The sequence below is a fragment of the Rhipicephalus sanguineus genome, chromosome 4, assembly GCF_013339695.2.
Source record: "Rhipicephalus sanguineus isolate Rsan-2018 chromosome 4, BIME_Rsan_1.4, whole genome shotgun sequence".
Classification (NCBI taxonomy): Eukaryota; Metazoa; Arthropoda; class Arachnida; order Ixodida; family Ixodidae; genus Rhipicephalus; species Rhipicephalus sanguineus.
Window position 1 is genome coordinate 180,666,743 of NC_051179.1, and position 26,281 is coordinate 180,693,023.

The 26,281-nt window shown below is 49.8% G+C and overlaps 1 long non-coding RNA gene across 1 annotated transcript; it reads right to left on the reverse strand.

Moving 5' to 3' along the window:
* Window positions 1-22,421: 22,421 nt before the first annotated feature.
* On the reverse strand, window positions 22,422-25,438 carry LOC125758420 (uncharacterized). The gene is made up of 3 exons (XR_007416041.1): window positions 25,050-25,438; window positions 22,942-23,006; window positions 22,422-22,573 (listed from the first exon to the last, which is right to left on the reverse strand). It is a non-coding gene; the product is annotated as an uncharacterized LOC125758420 (long non-coding RNA).
* Between the last annotated feature and the right edge of the window lie 843 nt (window positions 25,439-26,281).

Genomic DNA, 26,281 nt, shown 5'->3' on the forward strand with positions numbered 1-26,281 from the left:
CTCTAGCCCGGCCGTGGTCTGGTGTTTTTACACTTACCAACTCAGCTCGTACTGTGGAAATATGAGCCTTCTGTTCCTACATAAATTAAAGATATTGATGGCCGTTTCCCTCACTCAGCCATTTTGGAAGTAGTTTTCGAATACACAGAGTTTCCGCAAGTGTGCTTAGAGAGAGCTCTGATTAGACTTTTCTCCATGTGTATGATTGTTTGAAACTCGTGAGCGCAGCGATATCCCCTCACATGCAGGTGGCCACGTTCGCAGGACCCGAAGAATTGCAGACCCGTATGCGAAAGGCTTATGACGATGGCATGGGCGACGTACCAATTTTTGTATACGACATTGATTTGGATGACTTCAAGGGTTCCTGCCCGGCCAGAGTGATGTCGCCTCTTATACGTACCCTGGCAATCACTGCGTACAAAACTTGAAGGCATGCACCACAGTCAACCTAGAACGCTCACCATTGGTTGACACCGGGTCAATGGAGGCATCTCTTGAAGTCGTGGACACACACACACACACAGATCATTTATCTTCGTTTTTCTCACTTGATGTTTTCGCGTGCATATCGTGACAAATGTTTGCTGTTGTTATACTGCGCGATTATTGGCCACCATTGTGCCCTGAATTTTGTAGGCCACTTCTCAAGATTATAGACTAAACTAGCATAAGAGTAGCAGCACTGTTCCTTTTGTCCATCAGTATGTGTGTTAGCCAATGACCTTAAATTCAATAGCTGGGCGGTAACCTGCCCGGTCGGGAACGTACATTACCATAAATGAAAATTGGACGCGTATCTGCGTGCTTCGCTGCAAATGTCGTCGAAAGACGATAGAGGAGCGCTGCGTTAGAGTTACTGTATATGCTACCTTTGGGCAGCAGAGTTGTGCATAGGTCTGGCTAGCAACCATGGCTTTGTCGCGAAGACTCACTCCCTTTTTGCAGGCGGCATGCCTACCGGGTCACCGGTCGACATGTTTGGCGTGGTGAAGACCAGTGATTTACTTTAATGTGAATGACTAGTGTCAATCCAGTTGGCAGCAGCGACGCCATCGAGAAATACAAAACTTGTCCCCAGCGTCAGCTTCTCCCAACGCATGGCTGCTAGCGGCGTTTGGAAGACAGATGTGCAACTCTGCTACCTAAAGGTAGCGTATGCAGTAAGTCTACGCTGCGTGAGATATGGGCGCTATCTGGCAATACGTCAGGAAACGAGCTTGTGCAGAGGGCACGGAGGAGGAAAGTTCTTTCCTTCCTCCGTGGCAGAGGGCTTTTGTCGGCGCGTCGCGTGTTCAGCGCTGCCGCATTTTCAGCGCAGCTTAAGAAACTAGAGTCTTCATAATTACGTGTCTATGTATTTTCTATTAAAGGAACACACCATCTAATAGTTACCTAGTGATGTTGTGCCTCAGATATGCGTAATATTTAGTTTTTGATCGACAACGTTCACAAATATGAACAGCCGTACCAGTTCAAGCAGGGTGGGCGATAAGCAAGTGGTTCAACCACTGGTAGGTCTCTTCGTATACCTCCCATAGGGACGCGTAATTCAAACGTTCTGCGACGCTTGCGCCGAGAGCGCGAAGAAAGCCGTTGAGTTACGGCCCTGGCGAGTGGCGGCGCTGTAATGGCGGCGATGACGCAGCGGTTACGTAACGATTGCGTTTTTACGTCGTCAGGGTGACAGTAACAATAGCCGCTCGCTTCTTCTCGCGCCCCCTTCCCCCCTTTCCTCCTTCGCACTCCTCGCGCTATTATTCTTTCTTTTTATTTCGAGCGCTCTTGCTTTTTTTCCTCTGTCATGTCGGGTGCCGTTTTTTTTTGCCTTCTTTCTTGGCGGCTCCTTTTTCTTCTTTCATGCCGCGCGCCGTTTTTTTAGGGGCGAAGCTCCTTAAAGCGGCACCCGTTCGTCCCTCGTAGTCGTAGTGCGTAACCAGTCGTAACGCTAGTACCAGATCTTGATCTCCAAGGTGGTGCCGGTGGGAGATTTTTCCTGTGCGTTGTTGAACAATAAAAAATTCGCAGCGTGCGCGTTAACTAAAAGCCGAATTCTTCTGTCTCCCATTCCCCATTAGCAGCCATTGGCATGTTCCAGTAGGAACCGTTAGTAGAAGCAGAAGTGTAAGTGTTAGCTAAAAGCCGACTTCTTCTGTCTCTCATTCCCATTAGCAGCCATTGTTTACCTCCAAGGTAGTGCCTGGTGAGATTTCTCCTGTGCATGATTAAACAATAAAAATTTTGTTCAAAACGCCGTTGATTGATGAAATAAACCGACGAAAGACGCCAGATGTTTTCTAAAAGCAAAACGAAAGAACGCCAGATGTTTCTAAAGCAAAACGAAAAGACGCCAGCTGCTTAACGAAAGACGCCAGATGTGTTCTAAAGCAATGGTTTTCTAAACAATGAAAATTCACAGCGTACATGTAAAATTAAAGTGAGCTGTAAGTCATCATAACTCTCATCGAACCTTTAGTATAAACGCGCCCGATCTCACGTCGGTGATGATGTACTGGGCAGAATTCACGGAAGATTCACGGTTTAGCGATGAACCTCCGCAGCTTCGCCCACTCATCATCATTCACTCCGTGGATATGCTGTGAATTTTTTTTCGTGTGCGTGGCGCGTTTTTTTTTTTTTCGCGTGCGCGCGTGCTGTGCTTGGACGCGCATTCATGTTTTTCTGTCCGCTCGTGGTGCGCCGTGCGTTCGAATGCACGCAGCCTGCATGATCCAGAGCATAAGGGATGACTTCCACCCAAAACATATCTGTGACTTCGTTTTATTGCTCCGTTTCCAAAACTCAAGACTGGCACATAATGGGTCACGATACAAGTTCCGGAGAAGAAGAGAATTGAAGAATGCACAGTGTGTCCATGATTAAACAGCAGAAAAGTTCATTGTAAAGTTCAGAAATTGGAAATTAAAAATCGAACACACTGAAAATGCAGGCCCTTTGACGTATACACATATAAGTAACACGATGTTTGTTTAGTACAATACTGCACAAAGTGCACAAGAGCTTCTGATGTGACAGAGTCATGAAATTTAAAGAAATGTAGGCGAAATGTCAGTGCATGGCAAAAACAATAAAGATGCGCAAAATACCTAAATGTGGAATAATAATGCAATGAACTACTTATTAACCACTGTACTAATACGAAACACAAAACTATTATATATATATATATATATATATATATATATATATATATATATATATATATATATATATATATATATATATATATATTGCCACGCCCACTTCTTGTCTTGTTTTGATGTATTCGGGTTTGACCGGCAGGGACGGTTATCAACGCTCGACGCTGTCCGCGAAGTAGTGTTCTAGAAGCGTCGCGATTGTAGTAGATTGGTTTGTTAAGACTGCGCCCCGCACGCGAATGTTCCAGCTTTGTCTAGAGATTACGCCGCCACCAGCGATATTGCTGGAAAGTTCGATAGCGCCTGTATAAAAGCCGACGCGCGTGACCGCTTGTCAGTTGATCGACGGTCGACGCTCTGTTCGACGCTATCAGTGTATTGCTGTAGTTTGACTTTCATTTTCCCGGCCACAAGTTCGGCCAAATAAACAGTTTCATCTCGGACGTTCTCACTGCTGTCTTCGTCGACGTCACGACCACGTGACATCTGGTGGAGGTGCTGCTTCATGATCCGGACGCCACCGCAGAGCGCTGACCCAAGCCCAAGCCGCGAAGAAGACGACTCTAAGAACAACCCGGATCCTCGAACCAGCCGCCGGCAGAAGGGACCACAACCAGAGTACGGGCTCCTTCCCGAAAACGCCAGGCAGCCGAAGACCGTCACATCGACCGCCGAGACGATGACAGACCCCCTGCCACCTACAACGGTAGTGATGCAACAGCCAAGGGAGCCACCAACTTTCCGTGGATCGTCGTTTGAAGACCCGGAGAGCTGGCTGGAGACGTACGAGCGAGTCGCCGCCTTCAACCACTGGGACATTGAAGAGAAGCTGCGCCACGTCTACTTCTACTTAGAAGACGCCGCAAAGACGTGGTTCGAAAACCATGAATCGAGCATTCAATCCTGGGACCTCTTTCGGGACGACGTTCCTGAATACCTTCGCGAGCATCGTCCGCAAGGAAAAGGCCGCTGCTCTGCTGGAGACAAGAGCACAGCTACCGAATGAGACGGTAACTATCTACACGGAAGAGATGACGCGACTTTTCCGCCTGGCCGATGCTGCCATGCCTGAGGAAAAAAAAGGTCCGCTTTCTTATGTGGGGAGTGAAACAAGACCTCTTTGCAGGATTGGTGCGGAACCCACCGAAAACTGTCACCGAATTTCTAAAGGAGGCTACAACAATCGAAAAATCCCTCGAGATTAGGACGAAGCAGTACAACCGCTCAACCCTGTCGACAGGCTACACCCAAGCGCACTCGCTAGGCACCGACGACCTACGGGAAACCATCAGAGCGATAGTGCGGGAGGAGCTGCGCAAGCTGTTGCCTTCAGCGCAGCCTCAAGTCGATTCGATCACCGACATGGTCCGCGAGGAAATCCAGCAGTCGCTGGGCACCCCCTATGCAGCGCAGCCGCAGCTGCAAGCAATGAACTATGCTGCTGCAGCCCGACGCAACGTTTGGTAGTATGGCGTCACGTTTGGTAGTATGGCGTCGAGCGTCGTTGCCGGGCTCCGTCCGTAGACCAACTTGTATGGCGTCATCTGCGTCGTTTCCTGTACGGCCGTGTTATACGCGAAGGTCACGTACGGAAGGATGGCGTCCCACGTCTTGTGTTCGACGTCGACGTACATGGCCAGCATGTCGGCGATCGTCTTATTTAGACGCTCGGTGAGGCCGTTGGTCTGTGGGTGGTACGCGGTGGTGCGGCGGTGGCTTGTGTGGCTGTATTCCAAGATCGCCTTAGTCAGGTCAGCCGTGAACGCCGTACCTCTGTCGGTGATGAGAACCTCTGGGGCGCCGTGTCGAAGGACGATGTTCTCAACAAAGAACTTGGCTACCTCAGCGGCACTGCCTTTGGGCAGGGCTTTTGTTTCGGCGTAGCGGGTGAGGTAGTCGGTTGCTACGACGATCCACTTGTTGCCGGAAGTCGACGTCGGGAACGGCCCCAGTAGGTCCATCCCGATTTGCTGGAACGGCCGGTGAGGTGGTTCGATTGGCTGCAGAAGTCCTGCGGGCCTCGTCGGTGGTGTCTTCCGTCGCTGGCAATCTCGGCAAGTCTTAACGTAGTGGGCGACGTCGGCAGCAAGGCGTGGCCAGTAGTATTTTTCCTGTATTCTGGCGAGCGTGCGGGAAACACCGAGGTGCCCAGCCGTCGGGTCGTCGTGTAGGGCCTGCAGGACCTCTGGTCGCAATGATGAGGGCACGACAAGAAGGTAGTCGGTTCGAAGTGCCGAAAAGTTCTTCTTCATGAGAACGCCGTTCCGTAAGAAAAACGACGGCAGTGCTCGCTTGAATACCTTCGGAACAACGGCGGTCTTGCACTCGAGGTACTCCATAAGGCGCCCCAGTTCCGCGTCGGCTCGTTGCCTTTCGGCGAAGTCGTCGGCACTTATAATTCTGAGGAAGCAGTCGTCGTCGTCCTCTTGCGGCGGCGCGTCGACGGGGGCTCGGGACAGGCAGTCGGCGTCAGAGTGTTTTCGTCCGGACTTGTACACGACGGTAATGTCAAATTCTTGAAGTCTGAGACTCCATCGTGCGAGACGACCAGAAGGGTCCTTCAAGTTAGCTAGCCAACATAAGGCGTGATGGTCACTGACAACTTTGAAGGGCCTGCCATAGAGGTAGGGGGCGAAACTTTGACGTAGCCCAGATGATGGCAAGGCATTCCTTTTCTGTTGTGGAATAGTTGGCTTCTGCATTGGATAGTGACCGGCTAGCATAACTGATAACTCTTTCAAGCCCGTCAGTCTTTTGCACAAGGACGGCAACCGAGTCCTACGCTGCTTGCGTCGGTGTGTATTTCCGTATCGGCGCAATCGTTGAAATGCGCAAGTATGGGTGGCGTCTGCAGGCGTCGTTTAAGTTCTTGAAATGCTTGCACTTGCGCCGTTTCCCACCTGAATTCCACGTTAGCCTTCGTGAGAAGCGTCAGTGGTTCGGCGATCCGTGAAAAGTTTTGACGAAGCGTCTGTAATAGGCCCATAAGCCGAGAAATCGGCGCACTGCCTTCTTGTCGGTGGGTGGCGCGAAGTCGGCGATGGCAGCTGTTTTCCCGCGGGTCTGGGCGCACTCCAGACTTGCTGATCACATGACCCAGAAACAGAGCTCGTCGTATGCGAATCGGCACTTTCTGGCTTCAGGGTCAGTCCAGAGGTCTTGATTGCTTGAAGTACCGCCTCAAGCCGCCGGAGATGCTCGTCGAAGGACGAGGAAAACACGACGACGTCGTCCAAATACACAAGGCACGTCTGCCACTTCAATCCGGCCAGTACGGTGTCCATAACGCGCTGGAACGTCGCAGTGTGCCGAGCAAAGACCGAAAGGCATGACCTTGAACTCAAAGAGGCCGTCGGGCGTTATAAAAGCGGTCTTTTCTCGATCTCTTTCGTCTACTTCGATCTGCCAATAGCCGGTCTTGAGGTGCATCGACGAAAAGTACGTCGCGTTGTGAAGTCGATCCAGGGTGTCCGTCTATCCGTGGGAGGGGGTACACGTCCTTCTTCGTGATTTTATTCAGGCGCCGATAATCAACGCAGAAGCGCAGTGTCCCATCCTTCTTCTTCACTAACACCACAGGTGATGCCCACGGACTCTTTGAAGGCTGGATGATGTCGTCGCGAAGCATTTCGTCCACTGTTTCTTTATGGCCTCACGTTCTCGCGTCGAAACTCTGTAGGGCTCTGTCGGAGTGGTCGAGAATTTTCTTCTGTTATAATTCGGTGCTTAGCAAGGGGCGTTTGTCGGAGCCGCGATGACGACGAGAAACAGTCCTTGTATTGCAGGAGCAGGGTTTTGAGCTGGTCTTGCTTGACCTTCGGAAGGCTCGGGTTGACGTCAAAATCCGGTTCGGGACCTCTATTCGTCGAAGCAGGTTCGGCAGCATCGAAGAGGGCGAAAGCATCGCTGGCGGCTACACATTCGTCGATGTAGGCAACCGTCGCACCCATGTTGAGGTGCCTATATTCGTGGCTGAAGTTTGTCAGCAGTACCTTTGCTTTACCGTCATGCAGCTCGGCAATACCTCTTGCGACGCAAATTTGACGGTTCAGGAGTAGTTGCTGATCGCCGTCGATTACGCCTTCAAGGTTCGCAGGTTTTTCGGTGCCGACGGAAATAATGACGCTGGAGCGCGGCGGAACGGTCACCTGCTCTTCTATCACCTTCAGTGCATGGTTCCCTGGCGTCGCGTGGGGTGGGAGCGCTTGCCACGCCCACTTCTTGTCTTGTTTTGATGTATTCGGGTTTGACCGTACAGGGTACTTCGATGCCTCGGCGCACTCGACTATGAGGTTGTCCCTGACGGCATTACGAACTCTCAGCGGCGCCGTGGCGACCTGAAGTCGTCCATGTCGTGCGCCTTAAGCCGTTTTTTGCGCGGTAGCGATCCTGGGGACTCTATTTTTTTCCTTTGTTATTGTACTAATTTATTTGCGTATGCACTTGTTTTTTTTTTCTCTTCTATGTTCTTTCACAAGCATCGGGACGATGCTTTTTCAGAGGGGGGCAATGCCACGCCCACTTCTTGTCTTGTTTTGATGTATTCGGGTTTGACCGGCAGGGACGGTTATCAACTCTCGACGCTGTCCGCGAAGTAGTGTTCTAGAAGCGTCGCGATTGTAATAGATCGGTTTGTTAAGACTGCGCCCCGCACGCGAATGTTCCAGCTTTGTCTAGAGATTACGCCGCCACCAGCGATATTGCTGGAAAGTTCGATAGCGCCTGTATAAAAGCCGACGCGCGTGACCGCTTGTCAGTTGATCGACGGTCGACGCTCTGTTCGACGCTATCAGTGTATTGGTGTAGTTTGACTTTCATTTTCCCGGCCACAAGTTCGGCCAAATAAACAGTTTCATCTCGGACGTGCTGACTGCTGTCTTCGTCGACGTCACGGGCCTCGTCATATATGCTCAGATGTTGCACAAATATACATAGATTGCTGGATACCTTCACTACAGCAGATTTACCAGATTAAGCAGTACATCGCACTAAAAAGGGAAACACACATTATTTGGCGCTTGACCACTACTTGACAGTTAGATGGCGGCAACGGCATGAAGGCGATGGTCCGTTTATGCAGCAGCACATATAACATTCGAAGAAACGCGTATTACCCAATGGCCAGTTGAAATAATTCTACTACACAGCTTTTCTTTCACCGCGAATACAATGCATAGCTAAAAAATTACGCCACTGAAGTGAGAAAGTCATGCCGTGTACACTGAGCACTTCATTGAGATAAACGCAAAAATAAAATTCTGCATATTGGACACTCAAGGCTCACCAGAATACTCAAGGCTCACCAGAAAAGAACAACTCTCATGTCTACACATGAAGGTACTTGGAACGGTTTTTATATAGGTAATTACAGAGGTAATACATAAGCACAAAGAGTACTTTTTCAGCTGTAAATACATATAATGAACATTCACGCACCGAAAGAAAGCACTGGGGGCAGAGTAGAAAGCTGGTGCACTTGATGTTGCGGATCGAGACTTCGTAGAGAGCAGATTCTATAGTTATTAACCCTTCCTTGGGCAAACGCGTCACTTGTGGCCTTCTCCATAACTCAGAAAACGTTTACGTCCTGCAGAAAAGCAGTTACAAACTGAATTCAAACGAGAAAAATTACGCAGTCACATCACGCAAACGTAGTTTCGTCGTCTCGGTATAGTGCAAGTTGAGACACAGATACTCAGAAACGCGTATTGAAACGAAGGCGAGTGATAAACAGACCAAAAGTGCAAAAAGCACTTCCAAGGAAGCAGTCATGTCAGAGACGCAGAAGTTAAACTATGAGTCTAAAGTGCTTTATTTTCGTTACTTCTTGGTACAACGATGCAAAATCGTGCTCTTCACGATTCAGCCATGTTTAAAAACAACTGTTGTGCAACTGTAATGAAGCTATATATGTGTGGCTGCGAACGCAAACCACATACTCACCTATATTTTTTTTCGATCAGTGCAGAATCTTGTGGAACTCGGTCTTGAAGTATCCGTGCACCGCTGCATGATGTACGAATGGTGTGTGCCGTTAGCCACCACGGCGGCAAGAAAGCACAACACGCAAACACTGCAAAAACTGCACACGCCGGCCAACGGTCCCTTGTCTCAAAAGCGAACAATGATCCGCCAACCTCAACGAGAGACTTTCAGGTGTCCCCCAAGCATAGCCTGCCTGCACGGACAGCCTGGTGCCCGCGCTCAACGCTCGCTTCATGCTACAACTAAACTTTCGAGAAATTCAAAACTAGCGTTGCGGCGCGCGCGCGGCCTCCGCGGCCGGGGCGGGGCGCACGGCTTTGCCGGCACGGCAGCGGGCTGCTATTGGCTGCTTTCATTTTGGCTCGCCATCCACTCGAGCGCCAATTTCGCCTTCAGTTATCGCACTTCTGGTTGACGGCTCAATCAGGCTCAGTTTCAAGATGGTGGCGATGACATAACGATAACGTAACTCTTTGGGACGCCTGAGCGGCAGTGTTTCCGACCTTGCGCTCAACTTTGGCCGGGTGGCTGAATCGGGTGACAGACAGACAAACAGACAGACCAAAATGTCTGCGTAAGTTCCCCAAGAAAGACTACCGTCTTTAAAAACGGGCACCGACCGCGAAACTTTATCAAATCAAATGTTTATTGGCTCCTGCACGAGAGCCTTGTTCACACTCAAGACGAAGGCGCCAATGGTCTGCTATGTTTCTATTAAAGTGTGGTGTAAGCAACGTGTTTAGACACGCGAAAAGTTGCCGTCATTGCGATTAGGTGTGTTCTATAGCCGGGTGCAACCTAAGAGACAAATATAAGCTGCTTCCTCGAGGACGCACTGCGCTTTTTTGGCGTGCCTCCGCGCTGCAGAGCAAGCTGGTGTATCATCGGTGTTATCCGAGCGATCCAACAAACACATGCCTCGTTGCAACTTGCTGCTGCCGCAACGGGGATACGTGGAAAACACTCAGGTCGCCTGCCACTTGGCTATACTTCAAAAGCGGCACAACCACAAGCTTCTACTTCATCGAATGACGGCTTGCGAGAGTGACGCTGAGGTGCGTGCGAATAAGTAGTAGAGACCTCCTCTCGGAAATCGGTATGGCCGCTGCCGATGCAGCGGCGCCTCTCCTCTCGTCACAGCACACGGCTCGATGCTGCATTTTTTATTTCTTCTTCGTAACCTTTACTGTCCTTGAAACGAGGGGCCGCGATGGGACGCATATTTGACGCCGGGCAGTGTTGCAGTTTACTTTGTATCCTTACGCTGTCACCCGCTATAAAGATATGGTCTTGAGTGTCAGATTCAAAGATAAACCTGAAGTCAAGTTTTGATTCGGTGCACCCTGCCTCCCACAAAATGCGCGCAGTCGCCTCTCTTGTGAGCCGTGCGAAGAGGCTCTGCGAAGAGCCGGAATACTTCCAGGCTGACATGCAGCATTTGCGTTCGAGTCTCCCTGAAAGTGGCTACGCTAACTCGTTTGTGTGCTCTGAACATTAGCTAACACGTGCTGCACCCGCTGCAACCTGCGTCCTAGAAATCGTGCTTCAATATCGTGCGTTCCTTGGAGTAGCGAGAGTATTGCCCGTGTTCTACGCCCATACGGTGCACAAGTGGCACATGAGCCAACAAAAAAATTCAGGTATTCCATCGTGAACGCGAAACACAAGATATCAAGACGAAATTCCAAGTCGGTGTCTACAACGTTTCGTGCTAGACTGCTTTCAAACAAAGGCTGGGCGTTCAAACACGGACGCCCGAGGGAATCGAACCATGGCGTACTGCGCGGCAGTTCTACCACGGAGCCGCGCGAAGAATTGGATCTGCTTCGGAAAAATTGCTATGCATGCTTCACATAGTACGCGGAGTGCCGTTTACACGAGTAAAAAAAATATTAGATGGCAGAAGCACGTAACTGCAGCAGGCGTCCGCCTTTACAAAGCGCACTGGTGTAATTAAACGTCACCACCAGTGACACCATATGCAAAGTGCTCAGCTGCGCGTGCTGCCTTAAGCGGCCCTGCAACACGTTTATGGGATAGCAATTATACGGGCCCTCTCGGCTAATTTTTGCCGTCGCCGACGCTGTTGCCGTCGCTCGCCGTCATGTCCTGGATATGTATTTGTATGTATATATAAATAAAAGCCACAAAGAAAATTATATCAGAAGAAAAAAATCCGAAGTGCGCCACCGGGATTCAAACCTTCGACTCCTCGTTAACAAACCTTCGCTAACTCGCTAACGACCCCTCGCATAACAACGGCGAGCTATTCATATACACCATTCAACGCTAACGGCACGCAGGGTTTGGAGATGCTTCAGTATGCGTACCCGCGAGATTGCCCGAAGGGCACGCTTTAAAGCAGCACTCCTACATTTTCCTTCAGACGCGCACTAAAAAGTCGCCCATTTCTGTCCCCACTGACGATGTGGAACGCGGAGTAAACGCAGTGTGCCTCGATGTGTGCGCCCCCCTTAGGGTGTTGCCCTTCTTTGAAGGGGTTGATGCCGCATCGACGACATTTTTAGCCCCTCGTCTAGCGCCTCTCAGTGCAGCCACCGTAGAGCGGTGAGACGCCGGTAAGACGCCGCGGGCCAAAATATGGCAGCCGCGCCGCGGTAGACGCCGTAGTTGTCCTCAGCCTAAGGCGGACAAAACGCGCATCAAGGCACTCCTAAGTAAACATGGAGTTACTGTATATGCTACCTTTAGATAGCAGGGTTGCGCCACTCTTTTCCGGACGCCGCTCGCTCTGCCTTCGGTGATTCCAGCAACGCTATTCGCCGAGCGCCGTCACGTGGTCATATGTGGCTTCATTGCGCTGCGGAGAAGCCAACACTTCGCAGGCGACGCCGACACTCCGTAGATTCCGGCCGCTCAAGTGCGGTTGACAACGGCGCTGTTATTGATGTTATTCTCGCCGCGCTTCTTCGGTGCCCCTGGTCGAGAGACGTGTGATAGTAAGTGCATTCTTTGATGAATTGTATGAACAAGCCATGTGATAGACGCATCGACAGCTCTTTCGCTATGAGGAGGTGTTGTATTTACGTGAATTTAATACAGCTGTTGAGGCGTTTATTGGACGGTAGTCGGCGACGATATGCAATAGCGACAGTCAAGGCAGAAACACTGACTCAGAGCGCGCGCGCGAACAGCCAAAGGGGACGACCCACTAGAAGGCTTTAGAGAGCGCAACCCATTAGTCATTGAAGGCTTCGCTACAATTTCCCCGGGTACGAAGAGGGGCCGTCCGGCGACCTAACAGCTCGTCACTATGAGTGGGTCATAGTAGGCCTTGAGGCGCTCCACGTTGACGATGTCGCGCCCTCGACGGCGCATGTCCGAGGATGGTTCGATGGGTTCGATCACGTAGTTGACTGGGGATGTGCGCTCGACGACCCGGTAGGGGCCTTCGTATTTCGGCAGTAGTTTTGTAGAGAGGCCAGTTGCAGTGGTAGGAACCGAGAGCCATACGAGCGCTCCAGGGAGGAACGTGGACTCAGAAGTTGTGGTTCCACCGCGAATGCTCTTCTGCCGCTCTTGTTCCTGCATTGTAAACGTCTTGGCAAGCTCGCGACACTCTTCCGCAAGACTGGCTGTGTCGGATATCGGCGCACACTCAGTTGAATCCGGCTTGTATGGGAGTATCGTGTCGATGGTGTGCGACGGGTGCCTTCCGTACAATAGGAAGAATGGTGAAAAACCTGTAGTGCTCTGAGGGGCGGTATTATAGGCGTAGGTGACAAAGGGCAGAATGGCATCCCAATTTGTGTGATCGGCGGCGACGTACATTGAGAGCATGTCGCCGAGCGTACGGTTAAAGCGTTCGGTTAGGCCATTCGTCTGCGGGTGGTAAGCAGTAGTTTTGCGGTGAACAGCATGGCACTCTTTGAGAATGGCTTCGACGATTTCCGACAAGAAGACACGGCCTCGATCGCTGAGAAGCTCCTGGGGTGGACCGTGACGCAGCATGAATCGGTGTAGCAGGAAGGAGGCAACATCGCGCGCTGTAGCCGCTGGGAGAGCGGCGGTTTCGGCGTATCGCGTTAGATGGTCAACAGCGACGATGGCCCAGCGGTTACCAGCCGATGTCAGAGGAAGTGGTCCGTACAAGTCGATGCCCACGCGCCCGAACGGACGGTTCGGGCAAGGGAATGGTTGTAGACCGGTGGGTGACACGTGCGTTGAAGGTTTTCGGCGTTGGCAATCGAGGCAGGAGCGAACGAACTTCTGCACGTAGCGGTACATCCCTCGCCAGAAGTATCGTTGTCGAATGCGGTGGTAAGTTTTGGATACCCCAGAGTGCGCGCATTGTGGATCAGAGTGGAAAGACTCGCATATTGCAGAACGCAGACTGCGGGGTATCACAAGGAGCCACCGGCGGCTGTCGGCGTTGTAATTGCGTCGGTGCAGTAGGTCGTCACGAATGGTGAAATGGTGGGCTTGACGACGCAACGCGCGAGTGGTTGATGTTGCCGACGGATCAGTGAGGAAGTCTATCAGCGAGGCGATCCATTTATCCTTGCGTTGTTCGGTAGCGATGGTGTGAACGTCGACGGAAGAAACAACATTGTTAGGTACCGAGGAGGGGGCATCGTCGTCAGGCAAGGGGGAGCGCGAGAGGGCGTCGGCGTCAGCATACTGGCGTCCGTTGCGGTACAGCACACGAATATCGTAGTCCTGTAGGCGGAGTTCTTTGACGGACGTAGGTTTCGGGAACTCGGTCACGGCCCGAAGTTTGACTGGATCGGGGAGAATTCCGTCCTTGGACACGACGTAGCAGAGTATTGTCAGGTGCCGTGCTGCAAATCGGCACTTCTTTAGATTCAGTTGCAGACCAGCGTCGCTCAAACGTGTCAACACATGCCGGAGGCGTTGAAGATGCGTGGAGAAGTCTGGAGCAAAAACGACGACGTCGTCGAGGTAGCACAAGCACGTGTGCCATTTCAGGTTGCGCAGAACAGTATCCATCATGCGCTCGAAGGTGGCGGGCGCATTACACAGCCCAAACGGCATGACGTTGAATTCGTACAAGCCGTCGGGCGTGACAAAGGCGGTCTTCGGTCGAGCGTCATCAGCCATAGGTACCTGCCAGTACCCTGAGCGCAAATCGATAGATGAAAAGAATGCGGCTCCTTGTAGGCTGTCAATCGCGTCGTCTATTCGCGGTAGTGGATACACGTCCTTACGAGTGATCTTATTGAGTCGTCGGTAGTCCACACAGAACCGCACAGAACCGTCCTTCTTCGCAACAAGTACGACAGGAGACGCCCAGGGGCTGTTAGATGGTCGAATAACATCGCGTCGAAGCATGTCATCGACTTGCTCGTTGATTACGCGGCGTTCTGTGGGAGATACGCGATATGGACGTTGCCGCAGTGGTGGTTGGGCGCCAGTGTCGATGCGATGCGTAACGGTGGACGTGCGGCCGAGAGAAGTTTGAGCAATATCGAAAGAAGCGCGAAATTCTTCCAAGAGTTCCAGAAGCTGGGAACGCTGGACCGGCGTAAGGTTGTCAGCAATGGAAGAAGCAAATACATCAGCGGGTGATGAACCAGACGTGGTAACAGAACTGAGCGTGCCGGCACTGGGGCAGTGCGTGCCATCTGGTTCGTCCATAACTTGTGCGTCTTCGAGGGGTTCCACGCTGCCGAGACATTCTCCTCGCACTAACGTAACACTGTACGGAGATGGGTTGGTAACAAAAATTGACGTGCTGCCCTGAGTGACTTGCACGGTCGCGAAGGGCACCAGCAAGCCTTTCCTCGTGCAAACACGGTCGGATGGCGAGAGGAGCGCGACGCTGTCGGAGAGACTGGCGCAGTAGACGGACACCGCCGTTGACGAGTATGCAGGCAGTTTGGTGTCGTCTTTGACGAGTACCTTGCTCACAGACGATGGACTGTCAGCCGGCGTCAGATCAGAGAATGGTGAGAGCTCTATTTCGGCGGGTGCGCAATGAATCACGGCGTCGTGGTGGGAGAGAAAATCCCATCCTAGGATGACGTCGTGAGAGCATGCTGGAATGATGATCAATTCGACGGCGTACAGAGCATCCTTAATCATGACGCGGGCTGTGCACACCGCTGTAGGGTGAATACTTTGGGCGCTGGCTGTACGGAGGGAGAGCCCGGGAAGTGGCGTCGTCACTTTTCGCAGTAGTCGGCTAAGTTTGGCGTCAATAACGGATACGGCGGCTACAGTGTCTATAAGGGCAGATGCGCGCACACCGTCCACAAACACGTCTAACACGTTCGATGGGCTTCGTTGAGGGCTTTCGCAGTTCGATAACGTCGCAGCCCTTGCCTCGTGGACTGCGACGACTAGTTTTCCTGGTCACGTGGGACCGGCCGTGGCCGCATCGGTGACAGTGATCGGTGGGTAGATGGAGCTGGGCGAGACGACGGTGACATAGGCAATATATATATATATATATATATATATATATATATATATATATATATTGTTGAGGCGTTTATTGGACGGTAGTCGGCGACGATATGCAATGGCGACAGTCAAGGCAGAAACACTGACTCAGAGCGCGCGCGCGAACAGCCAAAGGGGACGACCCACTAGAAGGCTTTAGAGAGCGCAACCCATTAGTCATTGAAGGCTTCGCTACACAGCTTTCAAACTTTGAGCGAAAGGAATGTTGCACGTGACAGGCCTGTCGCTGCCGCGGGCCGTGACTGTAAGCTTGCGCACATAATACGGGTATCGCACGGCCACTTTCGAGATTACAGCTGGCTTCCTTCCACAGTTAACGTAAAGGAGCCAAACGCGACAGAGAAATCCCCGTCCCTAACTGGCTCGATCGCGATCGAAAGTGCAAAAATAATTTCATATCTGCAAATGGGAACAGCGGAAAAGCAGACGAGGCAAATGTGACCAACTAGCTCAACGAGCCACACATGGACTATTTCATATCGCGGGTGTATGTGTTCGTCACACGACGTATTTTATTTCATGATTACATACTGGGAACGTAAGCGTAAAATCAAGGCTTGTAAGCGTTGAGCTTGTTAATTCAGTTTTGCTCTCAGCATAATAAAAAACAGAAAGAAAGCAAAAAATAAACGAACACTGTTACTCTGTCGCGCGAGCGCGGCTCCTACGCGGGTGGTGAGTGGCTTTCCCGCAAAACGTCGGAGCCCAAGATGTCGTACCTTGGCGGAACTCTGCTACCTAAAGGTAGCATATAGAGTAACTCTAAGTAAACAATGCGTGGAACGCCACCGCGTGGCAGGAGACGCGGAGGGGTCACTCCACGCGCCGCAGTTTTAAAGAAAAAGAAGTCGGGCTGTAGCGTGCTGCTCAAGCACGAAGAAGTAACACCCGTAAGAGTTAGTTCGCATTCGTCCTGTGCGTACCTGTGCGTTTTTATTCGAGTGTCCTTCGGGTGCCTCCTCACAGTGAGGGAGCGCCCACGGAGTTTGTAGGGGGCTCGGGCCCCACGTTCACACACTGTCAATAAATATTTCTACCACCACCACCGAGTTTCGTTCTACCGCAAAAAAGTTCCGTTCCGTGTCTATTCCGGGACGAAAAAAAATGTTCCGTAACGGTTTGTAACGGTTTTTAGGGGCGAAGCTCCTTATGCCGTGGTTCTGTCTATCCTCCGTTTGTTTGTAGCGTTGTAGTAGCCACCTCTAGCTCGTGAGAAGCGCGCGTTCTGGTATGCAGTAGAAGAAGAAGACGACGTTGACGAGTGAGACTCTCGTGCGTGTTCGCATGTGTGGCGTTATTTCTTCTTTACTTCGTCTCGTGTTTTCAACGACACCCAAAGACTACATTTCAGAAGTAACGCGCCATGAGGCTCCCTCTTAGCACGCTTTCTCTTTAGCTCGGAGTCGCCAGATGGAAGACAAGGCTGCGGAACGGATGGTGCGGAAGGCGGCGGCAGCGCGCGGTCGCAGACAGAATCCTGAGGTGAGAGCCCGCGAGGCCGAATCTGCACGTCGACGCCGCGAAGCAGATTCCGCCGTTCGAGCCCGCGAAGGCGAAGCTGCTCGACAAGCTGCACGGCTGCAGCGAGAAGACCCCGCCGTTCGAGCCCGCGAGGCCGAAGCTGCTCGACAAGCTGCACGGCTGCGGCGAGAAGACCCCACCGTTCGAGCCCGCGAGGCCGAAGCTGCTCGACAAGCTGCACGGCTGCGGCGCAAAGACCCCGCCGTTCGAGCCAGCGAGACCGAAGCTGCACGGCTGCGGCGCGAATCGGATCCGGCGACAAAGCGCGCGTACCGGCAGGCAGAGCCCGAGGCTGTGCGAGCCCGTGAAGTGGCTGCAAAACGCATCAGGCGGGCTCTGCCCGAAGGCGCCGACGCGCGCTTCCAGCGGGACTTCCTTGATAACAGTTTCGGCCATAGTTGCGGTGTGTGCAACAGATTGAGGTTCTCAAACAATCTAGTCACAATATCTTCCATCAAGAAGGACCACGCTCACGCCAATGTCATCGCCGTGCTGCAGCGCGAGTTCGCTTCGCCCCACTCATCATCATTCTCCACGTTGATATGCTGTGATTTTCTTTGTATGCGAAAACTTCAAGTTGAGGTAATCATAAAAAAACATTGGATTTTGGACATAGTTACTAGCTGTCGTCTTGAGAATGTGGGACAGGGGTAAAACACGTTCTTCCCACGTTCATCAGAAGGGCGGAAGTAACTGTACCGCGAATTGCTACCAACTAGCACAAACCAGCTATACACCCTTGAAACCCATGGTATTTATTTTGTCAAAAATTCATTACGGGTTTTATAGCGGGCTCAGTGCTTTGTGTCAAGAGAGTGATCACGATCTCAGAAGCAGCGTGTCAATGAGTGTACTGTCTGATGTGCGAGACCGGTGTTCCGATAAAGAAGTCAGTTTCGCCGCAAGGGCGAAGCAATGAATGCGACAGCAAGAAATTGGAATGTCACACGAAGAACGACTAGATGCTCGATACTTGCAGCGCGCCTCTGAAGCACAAAGAAAGACGCTCAAAAAGAACGCACATGTATACACAGGACAAGCGTGAACTAACAACTGTCAAAGTTGTTACGTCTTTGTGCTTGAGCTACGCGCTGCAAATGTCGGCAGTGTTTGTTTGTTTTCTCAAAATTATGGCACATGCCCACTCTGGGGGATGATCCAGACTTCGCGTCGACAATAGAAAATGAGACGCTAGTATGGCCCCTTCCGGTGTGGGGCCACGGGTGGCGTTTTTGACGTCCTTCTTCGTCGTTTACCGCGTTAAAGTAATTGGTGGGGTGGACAGTGAGGGCTTTCAGCGTATGCTTTTCCGTGTCGGCCTGGGTGTAAGAACCGAAGTGACCGGTAGTGTTGCCGCGTCGTCAATATTTATTAAGCGCATCGGCTCTTTTTGGAAGAGGAAAAGATGTAGAAAAAGGTAAGGGTTGTAAAGGACAAAGACCGACTAAAAGTTTTTCGTGTAATGACAGTTTAAGTGCAGTGGTGTACGATGTACACAACACTGTACGACGTCCGGGACCACTTATCTGTGCATGCCGGCTGTGACTGAAGTGGCAGATGAATCTTGGTTAGTGAGATGCATAAGCTCACGGCTGCACCGAGGAGCGCTATCATTCAAAACATTGTTATGCTCGTACTGGGCTGCAAGGGGCCGGGGACTGATTAGAGATTGGCGTTTGCACATAGCTGTTGCTTCAATCGACGTTCGCACCATCGCTACCGAACAGCGCAAGGATAAATGGATCACCTCGCTGATCGACTTGCTCACTGATCCGTCCGCAACACCATCCACTCGCACGTTGCGTCGTCAAGCCCACCATTTCGCCATTCGCGACGACCTACTGCACCGACGCAATTACGACGCCGACGGCCGCCAGTGGCTACTAGTGATACCCCGCAGTCTGCGTTCTGAAATATGCGAGGCCTTCCACTCTGACCCGCAATGCGCGCACTCTGGGGTATCCAAAACTTACCACCGCATTCGACAACGATACTTCTGGCGAGGGATGTACCGCTACGTGCAGAAGTTCGTTCGCTCCTGCCTCGATTGCCAACGCCGAAAACCTGCAACGCACGTGTCGCCAGCAGGTCTACAACCATTACCTTGCCCTAACCGTCCGTTTGGGCGCGTAGGCATCGATTTGTATGGACCACTCCCTCTGACTTCGGCTGGTAACCGCTGGGCCATCGTCGCTGTTGACCATCTAACGCGATACGCCGAAACCGCCGCCCTCCCAGCGGCTACAGCGCGCGATGTTGCATCCTTCCTACTTCACCGATTCATACTGCGTCACGGACCACCCCAAGAGCTTCTCAGCGATCGAGGCCGTGTCTTCTTGTCGGAAGTCGTGGAAGCCATTCTCAAAGAGTGCAACGTTGTTCACCGCAAAACTACTGCTTACCACCCGCAGACGAATGGCCTCACCGAACGCTTTAACCGCACGCTCGGCGACATGCTCTCGATGTACGTCGCCGCCGACCACACAAATTGGTATGCCATTCTGCACTTCGTCACGTACGCTTTCAATACCGCCTCTCAGAGCACTACAGGTTTCTCACCATTTTTCTTATTGTACGGCAGGCACCCGTCGCACACAATCGACACCATCCTTCCCTACAAGCCAGATCAATCTGAATGTGCGCCTATTTCGGACACAGCCAGGCTTGCTGAAGAATGTCGCGAGCTTGCGAAGACCTTTACAACGCACGAACAAGAGCGGCAGAAGAGCATTCGCGGTGGAACCACCACTTCTGAGTCCACGTTCCTCCCTGGAGCGCTCGTGTGGCTCTCGGTCCCGACCACTGCAACTGGCCTCTCTTCAAAACTACTGCCCAAATACGAAGGCCCCTACCGTGTCGTGGAACGCACATCCCCGGTCAACTACCTGATCGAACCCGTCGAACCTTCTTCGGACATGCGCCGTCGAGGGCGCGACATTGTCAATGTGGAGCGCCTGAAGCCCTATCATGACCCGCTCATACTGACAAGCTGCTAGGTCGCCAGGCGGCTCCCTTTTCGTACCCGGGGTGATTGTAGCGAAGCGTTCGTAGTCGGTAATGGGTCGTCCTCTCGAGCGCCTTCTAGTGGGTCGCCTCCTCTCTGAGAGCACGCACCCTCGTGCAGAGAGTCGGCCCCGCTTTGACTGTCGTCGTCGCCGAGTGCCCGCTAATAAACGTCTTGACAACATATATATATATATATATATATATATATATATATATATATATATATATATATATATATATATATATATATATATATATATATGTATATATATATATATATATATATACATATATATAAATATATGTATATATATATATATATATATATATATATATATATATATATATATATATATATATATATATAGAACACGCAGCACAGTCGCAGCGAAACCTGTAATAGCGGACTTTGTAGAGCCCGTTGTAGAGTCGCTTGGGACAATTAATACAAGTACTCATGCAAGGTACCCACTACGCCATAAATCATCGCAATTTTTCTGAAGTAGCGAAGCTCCCACAACGCCATTTTTCGTCATTCTTCGGCGAATCGTGGTACATGCTAAACATGTGTCAGGCATTATGTGTACATTGTGCTGTGGCTGATGAAGATGAAACATTATGGCTGAGCACTTTGCAGCGGGTGGGAAGCACTAAACCACATACTCGTTGCGTAATTACCATTGTGTGAAAACCGACTGCTATGTTACTCAGCTGCCACGCTATATTACGTATGATAACACGATTCCTTGCCCGACATAGCGCCTGTATGGAGTATTTTTTTTGCGAAGCAGTTACAAGCACCAGCGTGGCACTTTGGTGGCATACTTGACTGAAATGCAGGGGCGGCGCTCTTCTTGAGGAACTAGTCTAGTGATTGTACGCGACGGTGTCATGTGATGACGTCGTCGCTTTACGGCAGGTCAGGATGTCGTCACAAATATTGGTGATCTGTGAAGTCATCACACGATGATTGTTTGCATAACTCGAGTTGACGCCGACGGTCACTTTTCGTATTTCATGAGGCATATAAGGCTTTCACCTTAATAAAGGAACAGTCCGCCGTCGTGAAATTTAAAAGCCCCTCCACGCAACGAACGAATAAAAGACCGCGGAGTTGAAAAACCATTCATGTGAAAAAACAAGTGTGTTGTCAAAGGGATGTGAGACGTGTTATATTTCGTCTCTGCCCTATGCTGGTGACATGTGAATTAAGAGTCCCAATTTTACTCAAAGAAAGGTTTATTTTTCGGATCTGTTTAGGAATGTCACCCTCGGAGATATGGCGTCGAGAGTCTGCATTTTTCGCTGATCGATGACGAGCGAAAAGTAGAAATAACACTACGCCTGATGAAAAAATCATATTACAGCCCTATTACCCCACGCTGCTCGAAAAATTCCGGAAATGCCCTACAATTGGGTAATTACCCTACGGTTGGCATCACTGAGTCTCACAATCGTGACATCAAGACGACTCTTACAGCTACGGCTTGTAATCCTCGACGACATCCCCAGGACGTTCCTCATAACCTGCGCATTTTAAATAATAATACCAGAAGCTCAGTTATTAAATTTCCTGAGTTCCTGTCATCAACTTTGTCGGCCTTCCGCCGCGTCATTGGAGTCACAGAAACGTGGTTACACCCTTATGAAAATGTGAGACGAGTTCAAAAAGAAAGTCTAATGACTTCTGACATTTCAGTCATTTGACGCTGTGTCCCTTTAGAATTTTGTAATGTATTTGAAATGCCATTCAAAAACATATTGGCCAATTATTCTGATGCGTATTAACATGTGATAGTCTGATGCGGATTAACATGTGATAGTCTGATGCGGATTAACATGTGATAGTCCGATGCGTATTAACATGTGATAGTCTAGTGAGCATGAAACGACCTTTGACATCAACACTAGTTTGATTATCTAATGTATTTCTTCAGAATTGTTTTAATGTACTCATAATGTCATTCAAAAACATATTGGCCACCGTCATTCTAATGTGTCCTTATGAGTGACTTTCTTGTGAGTATGAAACATCCTGTTTGCGATGACCCGGCCAAGCTTGTGCTTCGTGGCCAATGACATTCATAACATTCCTGAAACAGAACTATTACAGTGCATGATAAGATTTATGATATGTCCGGATGATAGTACGGAATCACATATTAGTTGTGCCTGACAATGTGTTTGCTGGTTGATACACATGCAGCCAAGCATGTGTATCATGCACCTTCTACAACACTTGTGCTGTACAAAGACATTTCTCAACAAAAGAAAATGGATAAAAACATTTATTGACTGGGAAACATGCAGAGGTTAAATGAAAGAAAAATATGGTGTACACCTGTCATATCTTCGTTTCGTTTAATCTGTCTACTTAACATTGATGACAGATTGCTTTTGATGCGCAGGGTCCTTGTAGGGAATCCATGTATGTGTATCCATGCATGTGTATCCTGCACGAAAGATCGCAGTAAATATATAAGAGTTGCAAAGAAAACTTTATCCAACACATCGTGCACCTTAGAACACTAAGATGTACTGCCAAGGCCCCGTGCAGGTAGTTGACAAAAACACTTTTGTGAAGTTAGAGTTAGTCAAAATTGCATCTTATATCGCATTTCCAATCGAAACTTTCAGCAAATCCTGTTAGAAAACAGGAAAACAACACAGAAGGTCAAGTCCAGCATCAAGTATACATTAATGGAGTTACGTCTAGGGTCTTGTTTCTTTGATCTTAGAATTCCCTCAAAAAAGGTGCAATAGGTTCATGAGCAGGCGCAACATGTCCAAGCTTTTTGTAAAGATTGAAACAAATGCCTACCATAAAATATAAACTCGACCAGGCTCACAGGTAGAACGCTCCCATCTTCTTCTGCAAGCTGTCGTCTGCTTCAGTTCCACGAACAGGTGAGATCACCGGGTACATATGTAAAGGATACCAGAAAACATTCATGAGTTGGCGCACCACACAGACCTTACAGCTCACACACAATACATACAATGTATTCAGGCAAGTCTATGTTTATATACCAGCAAGGGCCTTGAATGATGGACTCAGATTGCGCTATAAGAACAGGTATAACCTGAGCAACGGCTCATGGCAGACAACTGTAATGGTGCCATTGCAAGCCGAACTTTCAGAAAGTTATGTACTTAGTAAACACTATGTGGTTGGAGAACGCAGATCACCATATAGGTCATTTAAATGACGAAAATTACATCAGCTCTGCTACACAATATAAAATGCATAAATTGATAAAATAAGAGTATGTGTGGCCCATGTGCACACTCCATAATGCCGAGCTTTACATATTGTATTATATGATGAATTTGAGCCGTTTAGGAAAGTAATTCTAGTCGTGTTAAAGCCAATCAATGCCTGGAATATCGGTTTGAATTTGTAGTGCTGCAAGCTATAAAAACAACCGTTAACCACTTTTGTCAGCCTTCTCTAAACTTCTGCACACATAGTTACATATGAGAATTTAGATCTGTTTCCCCTAATAATTACTTCATAAAATTAAAGTAGCACTCTCACAATGAATGCTACGTCTTAGTCGCACAACCTGCAAATAAGAGCGCTTTTTCAGTTTCATGCTCCCTTAAGAAAAGCTCACAAAAGAAACATGAACTTTAGATAAGCACATAATTGAGGTGTGCTGTTGCCACCTCAGCACAGTGGATAAAAAGCTCTTGGAACAGTGCTGCTTAACCATTACAACAACTTCTGTTAATATAAACCAGTATGCTTCAGGAAACAATACGACGACGGGAAAAATATTTCACATCATTTTTCTCAAACACAAATATTGCAACAAAAGGCACCTTGCCAAACGCAACTAACTGGCATATTTGTCTAGAATTGATAATTATAAACATCTTGTGCTACTTCAAATTAATGTACACATAATGTTAGTACCAGAATATAACGTAATTCACTGACTTGTATTATCTTCAAGTGGGTTCACCCAACGCAAGTTCGTTTCTCGTAGCAACGACCTTGCACAGTCAGATTAAAATCCTAACCATAGTGCAACTAACTTCTAACAAAAACAAGCGCGGTGCAGTAGTCGCGGAGAAAGCCACAAACACACGCCACTGCAGAGCACCGCGCGCGCATGTGCAGCCGCAGCGTGTTTTGATATCTTCCTCCCCGCGTACTACATGCCAATTATTACTGAGTTTCCTGAAGAGCTACTTCATTTGTACCTGCATCATGAGAAGGCTAGGCGATGAACGTTATGTTTAAAGCAGTTTTATTTCCGAAGTGATAAGCCATCGTACAAGTAGCTTCAGGCGATGATCTCGTGCAGTATACAGCTGTAGTCGATTTCAATAACTTTCGACGACGCTAAGAAGTTTACTTACGGAATCACAACTGGGCTACAAAAAATGTTGCAAATGATTCTTATTTCGGTTTACGATCGCTTCTGAGCGGCGGAATCCAAGAACGGGCCACTTTCTCTCCTCGGTCGCGGCCGCGTCCCGTCTACGAGAAAGGGCCATGCTGGCCATGCTCTCATGCACTGCAGTCCTCCCCTCCTTCCTCACCTCCCCCACTCCGGTCCCCTGCGCCCAAAAGGACAACGCGAGTGTGACCCTCCCTGCGACACACATCGCGCAGGCGTCCCCAAGGTCATCCAGCTCCCGGAGAGAAGCGGCAGCGGCGCTTTTGTATGGCCCCTCTACCCTCGCACTCCAGCAAGCGGGAAGCGGGTGGGCCGAGCGACAGGCATTCTTGGAATAATCGAACAGCCAAGGAAGAAGAGCGCCATTACACGAAACGCTTGCGTTACAGAAGCGGGGTATCGCGCAAAGCAACGCGCCTTCATCCACCCGTTGCAGTTGTAGGTAGTGAACACACATGGTGAATGCTTCATACAACCGTATAAAGTGCACAGAAAGCATTGAGCATAGCGTAAAACATACCTGTCTATCATCCTTCCTCTGGCCATCATCCCCGCAGAGTGAACACACCGCCCAGACGATCATACTCGGTTCCTGCGTAAAAGACGTCATGTAATGAAGTAACCTAGCTGTGTAATTCAGAAATATTCTAGAACTTACCAAAATCAGGCATCCACTGCGCACTCTTCAGCTTTACAGTCCACAATGTACCGTACACTCGGCGACAGTCTTGTCAAAAGGCTGCTGTACGTCCGCACTCGCCGTCAGTCACGAGACTAGGACCTAGATCGTCTTGGAAGGTACACTTGATATTGAATCACGTAACCAACGTGCATAATCGATAAACGTGGTAACGAAGCATTGTAGAACACAGCATGGCACACACACAAACCGCGCGCACCCGTCAAACAACTAAAGCGCCCAAAGGACAACTTTTCTTGGCAATGAAGGGAAGGCTGCGGGGGCGGAGCTACTGCACATGTACTGCTCCGCGAAATAGTCCGGTTCGGCGCGCGTTTCGAATTTAGTTTTAGTTTGTGAGCCTTCCGTACCTCATGTGACGGCCATTTCATTGTTCGAGCGGCCGTCTCAGGCTTATACAGCCATTTGCTAGTGAAATTCGTCAGAAGCTCCCTCGGCGAGTCGTCGGGAAAGCTGGAGGGTGACGAGCGCTCACTTGAAGACGAAGGCGCTATTTTGACTGTGAGGTGCACGTAAAAGGTGCGACGTTTTCACAAGTGCAAAAACGCGAAATGACGCTGCTTAAATCAGAACAAATATAAATATCTCCTTGGTGCGTGCTGACCCTCTCTTCAAACAGCGCTCCTTAGAAAATAAAGCAATGTTGTTTTTATTTGTCACTGTACATACAAAAAAGTGTATTTATGGCTTTTTTTACACCCGTGTGTGCATGTTGGGAATGTTATGGCTGTTCGATTTTGTTATACAACTATACATTTTGTTTTGGGGAAATGAAAGTTAGAAATGGGCAGTTTTCAAACTCGCATCCCAGACGATGGTCATCTCTGAGTCCTTACTCAAAAGAAACGCTTTTTGGTTTCAAGTTACTGCCCTCTCCCGTGGATAGAAAGAGGTAGGGATTATGATGGGAGGAGGAAATGGGTAGGGTGTGATAAGCGACACCCAACGTTGCACACAGAGGAGGTGAATGGGACAAGGAAGGAGTGAAGGGAGAGAGGAGTTGACGCCGTGGAGAGCGGGAAAGTCGCGTGGAGACGACATTACGAGGGGGG